The sequence below is a fragment of the Pantherophis guttatus genome, chromosome 2 (assembly GCF_059756535.1).
Source record: "Pantherophis guttatus breed Tessera chromosome 2, ASM5975653v1, whole genome shotgun sequence".
In the NCBI taxonomy this organism is placed as follows: Eukaryota; Metazoa; Chordata; class Lepidosauria; order Squamata; family Colubridae; genus Pantherophis; species Pantherophis guttatus.
The window spans coordinates 86,160,451-86,171,453 of record NC_142064.1 but is presented as its reverse complement, the minus strand read 5'-3'; the positions used below and the strand labels follow the sequence as shown (position 1 = coordinate 86,171,453).

The 11,003-nt window shown below is 40.4% G+C and overlaps 1 long non-coding RNA gene across 1 annotated transcript; it reads left to right on the top strand.

Moving 5' to 3' along the window:
• The first annotated feature begins 853 nt into the window (after positions 1-853).
• LOC117661999 (uncharacterized) lies at positions 854-7,661 on the top strand. The gene is made up of 3 exons (XR_004590219.3): positions 854-985; positions 3,009-3,095; positions 6,302-7,661. It is a non-coding gene; the product is annotated as an uncharacterized LOC117661999 (long non-coding RNA).
• The last annotated feature ends 3,342 nt before the right edge of the window (positions 7,662-11,003 follow it).

Here is an 11,003-nt window from a genome sequence, read left to right as displayed (position 1 = left end):
TTGAATTAGGGAAGGCACAGATCTTAACAAACGTACCACGTGGTTGCATAGAAGACAGAGAAAGAGACTAACAAACAACAAACAACAAAACCTCCAACATTTCCCTTTTCTTTTAAGGACCTTTATTTAGCCAAATTGGTTTTTTTTCTGTGTCATCCTCAGCAAAGCCCATTTCCTACATTTGTTTTCCTCTCTCTTCTTCAGGCTGGCCAGGACAGGCATCTGCCTCTCGTCCCATGGCTCAAACAAGTTTCCCAAAGGGGTATCTACCACCCTTGAGCTGCAACTTCCCATGTTTCCCCTTCCGATGTGGGGTTTCACACTTCGGTTCAACCGGGCTACACAACATCAGTTTTCAGGAAAAAGGCCTGGAGAGGACTCTGTTTCCCTTACGGCGTATGCGTACTTCTTGTTAGGGAATTCTCTGGCACTGGTTTTTCAGACCTCTCTTATAAATGGGCATCTGGGAAGACCTGCTGCCTCCAACACAGACTACAGACACCTCCTACACTTCACAACTTCACAATTTCCTAAAAATCCTGGGGTTTGCTTTTGGGATTTTCACAGGACAAAAAAACCAACAAATTTTCCTCTCACTCGAGCCATGCAGACTCGTATGAATTCTACTCGGCATTTGTGAAGCCAGTCAGGGTTCTACTTCACTTACTATTTGCCACTGATCAATCATTCTCACAGAACTTCTTTAAGTCACCTGGGTTGGCCTTGGGGTCTCCATAATCCAAACTGAAACCTTTCTTTAAAGTTATCTAACATACATTGCAGGGGTATCCGTGAGCCACCTCTTTTGCTACTACTACCACCCATGTTCTAATACACTACCGTTGACCTGATGTGCTGGACATTCCAATGGTCACAATGCGGGAACTGCAATGGTTTAACCACCCACACAGTCCTGACTGGAGACTTTAGGATGATGCCTTGTCTCCTAGGGGGTGATCAGTCCCCTCTTCCACTCCAAACGGGAGTAGGTAACAACTCCTTTACTTATACTTGCCTGCAGGCGTCTTCCACCATCCACGGACTAAAGGGCCGATTCTGTTTGTCCCTTAAGGATCCTTGACAGGAGTGCTTCGCTGGCGGGCATGTCCTCTATCCCTTCAACGAAGTCTCCCCGTAGGCAAGGGCTACGGAGCTGGCTTGGACGTTCGAGTGCCGAGACAGGGGTTTGCCCACCAGGGCAGTCCGTCTGGAAGGTCAATGGCCTCTTCCCGTCAGTCCCATCTGGGGTGCCAGAATTTGTTATGGAATTCAAGGAACTGACAAAGAATTCCGGGATCAAACAGAAAAGGTTTATTGCGCAAGGTTCAGTAACAACATAAGAAGCAAAATCTGAACCCTGAGGGGTTCTGATGCAGTTATTTTTATACATACATTTGACATCTTATGATTGGTTACAGTTTTGACAGCCCGCCTATTTCAGCTGCCCCCCCTTGTTGCTATACTATAGAAGCTAAATAACTTGTGCCCCATCACTAAGTAGGTCACAGGTTTCTTGCAAACCTATCTAAGTTTCCTGCCGCTATGTCTGTGGCTACCTCTGCTTGGCTATGTGTGACTTCCTGCTCATGATGTTACCTCTTATAAACATGCACATTTATAAAGTAGGTCATATATAATAAGATTCATATTATTCCATATTATTCCATATTAACTGTGCATGTGCTCTTCCTTTTCTGTCATGCATATGCGTGCTGGACAGCTGGTCTGGCATGCATGCACACTGGCCAGCTGTTTTCTTCCAGGTTCTGGTGCGCGCACAAGCGCAAGCCAGCTGGTCTTCACATGAAGACCAGCTGGATGTTGCTCATGTGTGCATTGGAACCTGGAAGAGCAGCTGCCCCCCACGCGCATGCGCACCAGACCAGCTGTCCGGCGTGCATGCGCATGACAGAACCCGAAGAGCAGCTGGCAATGGCGCGCGTGCCCAGAGAGAGGGCTCTGAATGCCACCTCTGGCACGTGTGCCATAGGTTCGCCATCACCGCAGTAAGCCATTTTCTAATTTTGATAAGAGAAAGGCACACCACAATGGATTTCGTTTAATACTAGTATTTGCAGCTTTGTGAAGATGTTGGACTGCTTTGTGCACTTCCACTCACAACTGAATCAGTGATAGATTTTATTTTAAAAAAATATTGTCCCCCTAATATTTTGAGCACAGTTGTTTAGAAATAACCTCACACCTGCTAAATACATTGAACTATTATAGCTCCTTAGTGTAGGATACATCAACATTTAACAACTGGGAATCTAAGACAAATGGAACTTTTAGGTTTATTTATAAATGTTTTTCAGATTATTCTTAGGCTCCAGCTAGACATTATAATACTGTAAAGGACACAGTGTGTTGATAAAATAACATGTGTTACTGTAATAGACATTTTAAGAAAGACTCCAAAGACAGACAAAATGTAATCAGCACCATGTTTCTAATTCTTACATTTGACCTTTTCTCTCTCTCTCTCTTAAGTCTAAAGTTTGTTCTAAACAGCCTGAAGAACAGGAATGAATCATCTGAGTTTGTTACTAAACATGGATGGTTATACATTCTGGAAGAAATCCCCTCATTTGAATAGAATTGGGCTCATTCTTTGGTGCAACTTAAGCACTGAATGAATTTGATCATACAACAAGTCTGATTTCTTGATGTTCTGACTTGCAATCGTCATTTTTGTTACTGCTAGAATTTCCACCCAACCAAATATAAACATATTTGTGCCACGTATATTTAAAACCTAAAGAAGTAAATAATAACCTCCTACCTACACACAATAGCGAGCGCAAAATTTGTTCAGAGAAACATAATATATATAAAGCAAGCATGACCCTAGTACTGTAGTTATGTGAAGCTAGTGGATGAGGGCATAATTACAGAGTATACCAAAAGTCAGTGGGTGGTTTCCTTTAAATTTGTTTTAAAGTTTAATTTTTCTGATTCTTGTTCCTTTTTGTAGAACTGAACTTTTCTGTTTCTGTTTACCTACACAGTTCCTTTCAACTTGATCCTTGTGTTATTCATCCAGGAATTATTAAGAACAACATTAATGCCTGATATCATGCCAGCCATTAATTTGGGTAAAATAGAACTTTTTTCTTTATTTTGCCTGAGCACAGGATAGGTGCTCCTTTGGGCTCTGTATATCTTGTGTCTAGAAATGCCTGCTATTTGCTTTATTCCCTTTGTTCTCTTTTCTTTTCCCCTTTTTCACCCTTCCCCAATTTTGTTTTTAATGAAAGGATTCTCTTTCTCACATTGCCTCCTAAGGTTGCTTTACTTTGAAGTGAGTGAATCAACCCACAGAGACAAATGGCTTAAGCCTCTAATGTCTTGGCATGGGAGCAAATTCTAGCAGCTGTTTTTGGATTCCATCGGTACGGCCTTCTGTAGAACCAGGGTTCATAGGGCGCTTTCTCAAAAGATGCATAGACTGTGCTCATTCAAGCCAGTTTTGCAGTAACATCATTCCCACACTTCTCTGTATTTTTTAAAGCTCAATTTGTGTCCCTCTTCTAGTTTTTGTACATGCTTTTTATCTATAAAATATTGTTGTATGGGACACAATAAAATATTTTTCTCAGCAGGCTTGTTTAGTACTCAACCTTCCTTTAAATTATGATGAGGTAATAACTATTTCTAACAATATTATCTCTCTGGTGCATTCCAGATATGTGGGTGTGTATAAGCTAGGCTGGGGAGACAATATTGTAGTTCATCATTTATGGGTTTTGGATCTCCGATCCAGAGTAGGGTACTGTCTGAATTTCTAGAGTGGGGAATTTTCAATTTTCTAATCTACAGAATATGTGTCAGCATTCATCTTCAGTCTCTTGGCTTTTCAATCTTTGATTGTATAGCCATATGCTTGTTCATTCTGGATACTACATTAGTAATATGGTACCTAGTTCCAAATTCTGCAATTATTGGGGTGGAGAGGGGTGTTTTCAACATACATACATACACATACGTTCACATGTCTATCTCTATCTCCATCTCCATCATCTCTATCATCTCTATCTCTATCTCTCTATATATCTCTATATCTATCTGTCTGTCTATCTATCTATCTATCTATCTATCTATCTATCTATCTATCTATCTCTATCTATCTATCTATCTATCTATCTATCTATCTATCTATCTCCCATCTGTCTGTCTCTCTATCTCTGTCTATCTATACCTACCTACCTACCTACCTACCTACCTACCTACCTATAGTAATCTAAGAACCAGGCTACATCTCTACAGGATCTTCCAAAGGGTTGAAAAACAAGTCAATTAATACCCTTTAAGACAGGATTTCCCGAAGTTTAATTGTATTGTTTTTATTGTTCACTTGTGCTCATTTTGATGTTTTGTATTTATATTGGAGGTTTGGAGTTTGGATTTTTAGGGGAGGTGTATGCATTAAGATTGCACAAAAGGGAAGTGTAATAGCAAAAAGTTTAGGAAGCAAGACTGATTTGGAGTTAAACATCAGCTACAAATAGGATTTACAATCCATCACCTGGTAGAAAGAAACAACCATCTCCTGGCCAAAAACCAAGCTGCCAAATTTAAACAGCATTTTCAAGTGATGAATAAAGTTCTTTCCTTAGTCCTTATGCTAAGGTTGCTGTTCTGGCAGTTTTGCAAGCCTGTAGAAGCCAAGAGAAAAGTACCTCTATGTGTGAAAGTACATTACCGAATATCAGACTCTGCTAAACCAAAGGGGCAAGAGTTCAGTTTACCTGGGAAATATATATACACACACACACCTTTTTTCTCTTCATTCCCTTTGTGTAAACTGGGAATATGAAAGATAAAAATTCTGGAATACATCATGTGAACCTCAGACTAAACATAACCATCTGCTCCCCTTAATGGAATTGTTGGTTTTGTTTTTAACAAAATGTGAAAGTTCAATTGTTGTTGTAACCTAACCTGTGTACTTTTAATTTCCTTTCTTGAGTTTTGTAGAATGAACAGAGGGACAGTTAGCTTTAGGGTTGTAGGGTAGGCATCAACCTGGAGCCCCAAGTTTCCAATATAAAGAAGGAACTCAATATAACCTCCTTGTAGGCATATATGTCTTCTCTATTTTTAGTAAGAATTGTTTTTTTCAAAATACAAAAGTACCTGTCTGGGATGCTAATTGTGACTTGGAGTAAATATATCCAATGGATTTCATTCAAACTAAGAGTCACCATGCAAATTATCATTGATACTCATGAATCAGTGAGGTAACCTAAATCTCTCTTTCTAAGACAGAACAGTAGAAGGTGACTTTATACTGCTTAAATGACAAGGTCATTTTTATTTCTTCCTCCTAGAGATGTTTGGTGGCTGAACATGATAGTTCAGCCACCAAAGCGGGCCAAAGTTTGAGATATATATATATAGTCTGGTCCTACCAACACAGAGGTGGGTTTCAGCAAGTTCTGACCAGTTCTGGAGAACCAGTAGTGGAAACTTTGAGTAGATCAGAGAATCGGTAAATACCACCTCTGACTTGCCCCGCCCCCATCTTTTCTCTGCCTCCCGAGTCCCAGCTGATTGGGAGGAAATGGGGATTATGCAGTATCCTTCCCCTGAAGTAGGGCAGGAATGGAGATTTTACAGTATCCTTCCCCTGCCACGCCCACCAAGCCATGCCACACCCACTATGTCACACCCATAAAACCGGTAGTAAAATTTTTTGAATCCCACCACTGCTAGCACAAGTAAAAAACAAAACATAGTAGAACCTACAAGAGATAAATTAGGTGCTGAAGTTAAGCTTGGAGTGTGAGGAGAGTAGGTTTTCTAATAAGTGTCAGGAATAAAAAGGAGAATTAAAAAAAAAAGCATGGTCAAAGTTGAAGGCCTAAAGGTCTGGTTCTAGATCAGTGCAACAAGAAAGAAAAAAAAATAAAACTGCTATATTAACACAGTTCCTTGATAGATAAAGATACATCCCAAGGAGGGAAACTTTGGCTCACACCCTGCCAAATAAACAAGCTCTACACTAATTTCTAACAGATTTGGGGCAAATCAATTCTGGGCAACCACAAAAAAAAAAAAGGCTCCAAATTGCTTCTTACATAGGAAGCTATGTTGTCAAGATTCATTAAAAAGTGCAGAGCCTTGATTCATTGGTAAAATTAAGTCTGCTTGTTTTATTTCAGTTTTAGTGGATGGGATGCAGTAAACCCTTCCTTTTTTTCTGTGCTGCAAATTAAAATAATTTTTAAGGCATGCATTGTATGGCAGAATGAGTTTCATATTCCTTACTTTTCTTCTCATATGTTTGTACCCCTGCCAGCAAGCATTCTGATCTATCTGAAGACGGCTGTTTTACACATGCCATTGATTTTGTCCTTCAATATTTCCCCCGCATGAGTTAATGTTGGAGTTTACGTTCCTGATATGGAAAAGAAGCTAAGGAGCCAGCCGTTCCCAAAGCAGTGATGCAAGTTATATAAACAATTAAGAACCACTCAGACGAGGCAAATCTTTGACTCATGGGTATCATTGCCTTTGGGTATAACAGGAAATTTTCAATTTCACCCTGGCAGAAGCCAATCAATTATTTTATATGGCATCATCCTAGTGTACAATAAAGATCCTTAACCAGACATGTCATGTTATTTGTTTGAAAGCTTCTAGCTGGATTGAACTCTACAAGTCTAACCGAATTGTCTGGAAGTTTCTGCTAAGATTTTGTCAGGAAGCCTGACACTTGTCTAATGAGCAGAATTCATTCCAAATCTCTTGAGACAGATCTAAGAAATAACCTCTTTTCTTTAGCATCATCAGAAATAGGTTGGCTCCTACGTTATCTGTTTTAAGATTCGGTTTCAGCTGTATACCCGATGCAGATTACCTATTTCTGCAAAGTTCAGACAGACCGTAAATTATTTTTTGGCAAGCACCTTTGGGCTACTCAATTTTCACAGAAAATTGGCTTCTTTCTAGACATCTGCCCTTCAAATGACTGCAGATGGCATTATTTGTTGTGAAGTAAAAAAGGGAAAGAGCAAGCAAGCACATGCAGCTATTTCTTCTGAAATGATCAGTTAGTCTAAGGGCAACTGTTACAAACAACGTCTCTTTGGGAAGAAACAACCACAATTTATGTTGTTCCAAAAACAATGACTGTAAACACCAGAAACGGATCTCAGGGGAGCAAGCAGACAAGTAAGATGCTTCCAGGCAATCAGCCTTTACATTCTCCAACTCTTCTTTTTGAACTTTAAAAGCCATCAAGATTTATCTATTTTGACATTTATGGACAACTGGGATGCTACATGCTTGGAAGTGATTAAATGTTTGCAAATCCGAAGCACACTCAAAGGATCAACAGCCAATCAACAATTGGCTTTTCTGGACAATTCCTGTACATAAAAAATTGTCAGCCAATCAATCCTCTCGGATTGAGCCTGATAGCGATCTTCCAATATTTGAAGGATTGCCAGAGGGAAGAGAACGTTGATTGATTGTCCACAGCACCTGAGGCAAGGCAAGAAGAAATGGGTGGAAGTTCATCAGAGGAGGGATCCAACCTGAAAATAAGGAGGAATTTCCTGACAGCGAGAACCATTAAGCAGTGCCTCCCGGAGTTGTAAGTGCTCCATTGCTTGAGGTTTTCAAGAAAATTTAGGACAAACAATTGTCCAGGATGGTATAAGGACAGTGGGTTGGCCTAGAAGACCTTTAAGGTCCTTTCCAGCCTTATGATTCTCTGAAAATTTCAAGTAGGACAGACTTTTCTCATCACCCAAATATCACAAATTTAGGAAAGTGCTTCAAATATTCCTTAAATTGAAACCACTGAGAAATGCATTTGTTTTGGGATGTAACATTGACAAAAATGTCTGTAAAAAGAGTATTTAGAAGCTATAGCTGGCACAAAATGCAGCAGTGTGAACAGTTTTAGGTCCTCTTGGGTGGCACATCTTACATTATTGCTGCACAAACAGTATTGGTTGCCGCTTTGCTTCCAGGTTCAATTTAAGGTGTTGGTCAAGGGTGGGATTCCACCAGTTCGGACTGGTTCAGGCGAACCAGTAGCTCCAACGATCAGCTGGGAGCAAACCAGTTCGCTACGATGATCAGGTCGGCCCACTCCCCCCGCCCCTGTGCTTTACTTACCTTTATCTTCTCAGATGATTGGTGCGGCAGAGCGGATTGCTAAGCCTCAGCTGTGTTACTCCAAAGTGGTAACACAGAAGGTTAGTATTTGTAGAACTATGCACAAGCGCGCGATCACTGAACTGGTTGTTAAACTGGCAGCATCCCACCACTGGTGATGGTCATAACTTTTAAAGCCCTTTATGGCATGAGTCCAAGTTACCTGAGAAACTGTTTCACCTTGATGGGATTGGCCTGCTCCACTCAATCTGGTAGAAGGGGCATACTCCTGACCTTTTGAACATCATGCTCCTTGAGGTAAAATCCGTCCCCCTCCCTCTTGCCCTTCCGAAAGGGTCTGAAGACCTGGATCTGCCAACTGGCTTATGGCCTTAATGGGGCATCTCATTTGGCTAGTAGACTAGTAGAAGTTCTCATCTCCGCCCTGTGTACAAATTGGTTCTTTTATTCGCTGTGTTGTTAACTTAATGTTTTAACTTTGCTACCCAACGTTTTAATCTTTTGATGTTTTGATTGTTTTATGACTTTATTTATAACATTGTCAGCTACCCAGATGAGATGATAATGAGATAGGTGGCATATAAATTAAATTAATAAATAATTTAAACAATTTCCTCTGAGTTGGATGGATTTCTTGGTAATTAAAGGTTAGAAAACTGGGAGAACTGAAGACATGAGAAGAATGAGTTCTATATTCATCTTGAGTGTAGATGGAGAAAATGTAAGTGCTTTGAGTATTTTCCCGTATATATTTATTTGAGGGTTGCTGATAAGCTCCATAGATAATTAAAACAACTTTAAATGTTTTATTAATTGCAATTCTAAAGTTAATGACCCATTGATATAATATAGCTACAGTCCTAAAACTATTGATATAAATTTGGTAGCTAGCGTACTACTGAATTAAATACATATAGCCCTCAACTTAGAACCACAATTGGGACTGGGATTTTGGTTGCTAAGCAATGAGGTCATAAGTCATCATGGGAATGATTTGGTTTTATGACCATTTTACTGTGGTCATTAAGTGAATCATGACATCATTAACAGAACCCAGCTTCTCCAGTTGACTTTGCTTGTTGGAAACTGGCTGGGAAGGTGGAAAATTGCAATCATGTGACTGCAAGATGCTGTAATTGTTGCAAATGCAAGCCATTGCAATCAGGTGACCTGATGGTCATAACGTTGAGGATGGCTCAAAAGTCACTTTTTCTGAAGCCCTCAGAACTTCCAACAGTCATTAAACAAATAGTCATAGGTCGAGGTCTACCTGTGTATACATTTGGGAGCAATGTCCATCTATAGGTCACAATTATAGGCATCAAAACGGATAAATAGAACATAATTCTTCATTAGGTTACAGCACAGCATACAGTTATGTATACAGTATGCTGGGGATGAGGTCAAAAAAGTCAGAATACTGGCTCAGCACCAGTGGTGGGTTGCCCCCGGTTCGCACCGGTTCTATAGAACCTGTAGTAAAACCGGCAGGAGGCTCCGCCCACCGACCCAGACGTCATCAAAACGCTTCTGCACATGCACAGAAGCTTCTGTGCTTGCGAACTGGTAGTAAAGGTAAGTAGAACCCACCCCTGCTCAGCACATAATCAAAGCGTGTCTCTTTGTATGCCACATGGACACACATACAGTACGTACAACTTAAGCAATGATTTTCACACACCAAACTCAGCCAGATAACAAACCCTGACTTTGGATTGCTACAAGTTCTATCTTACAAGACATCAAGATAATATATATGTATATACCCATCATGGTATTCCCTTAGGAGAGAAATTTTAGGCAAAGTTCAGAAATTTGCTCAGACAAAGAAATTGGGGCCCGAAGAAATAGAGATAAACCTAGCTTTTTCCAGCATTATTTGCTGTACCTGTCCCTATGTTTATATTAATGCAAAGCATTCTTGCTATCAACACATCCATACCAAAATAAATACCTTTATTACCAGTTCGCAACAGGGCCGCGCATGCACAGAAGCTTCCTGATGACGTCGAGGCCGGTGGGCGGAGCCTCCCACCAGTTTTACTACCAGTTCTATAGAACCAGTCCGAACCGGGGGCAACCTACCACTGGTCCATACATTGATTTGAGGGTGGGTGGGTATTCATTATTTTATTTATAAAATAAAAGTCAGTATTTTATTTCATAAGGTCACACTATCACAATACTTGCCTAAATCTCTAAACACAGAAATAGTGTATGCAGCAGCACATGGAGGAAACAAGCTTGGAAAAAAACTTGCACTATAGATTCGGATGCCTGAAAATCAGAAAAGTGTCCATACAGATTTTCCTACAGTAATGGAGGGCCTGACTCTGTAGGAGCTGGCAGCCTATACTTAAACGATTAAGGAAACACTGTTGATTAATCTCTCTTGGCTCAGTAACTGATCCACACTGGATATTTGTGATTTGCTTAAAAATAATTTAAAACGTTGCCTTCATGCAGAAGTGCTATAGGCCATAAGGCTAAGTCAGGGCCAACCACAGTTACTATTTTTCTTAGTTCAGGGGAGGGGGGAAAAATCCTTGGCTGAACATACTGATTATCTCAGTGGGATGAGTGGAGAAATCGGAAAGTAATTAGAGTTATATTCTATTTTCTAAACTTGGAGAGGTTTAAGAAAAGTCAGAGGAACCAAGGCACGCCTTAAAATGAGGAAATAAACAAAACGCTTGCATTTATAATAGCATACCATCCCTATGTATCTGGGACCTTAAAATACTGATCTGGTATTTAACTTCTCCTGTCCATTTTGACTCCATGTGCCCCATTTTCAGCCTCCGTGCATCCCATTTTTGGCCTGTTCCAGGCGGCAGGGATCGCCGCTGCTGTGGCCTATCCCCACTGCCTGG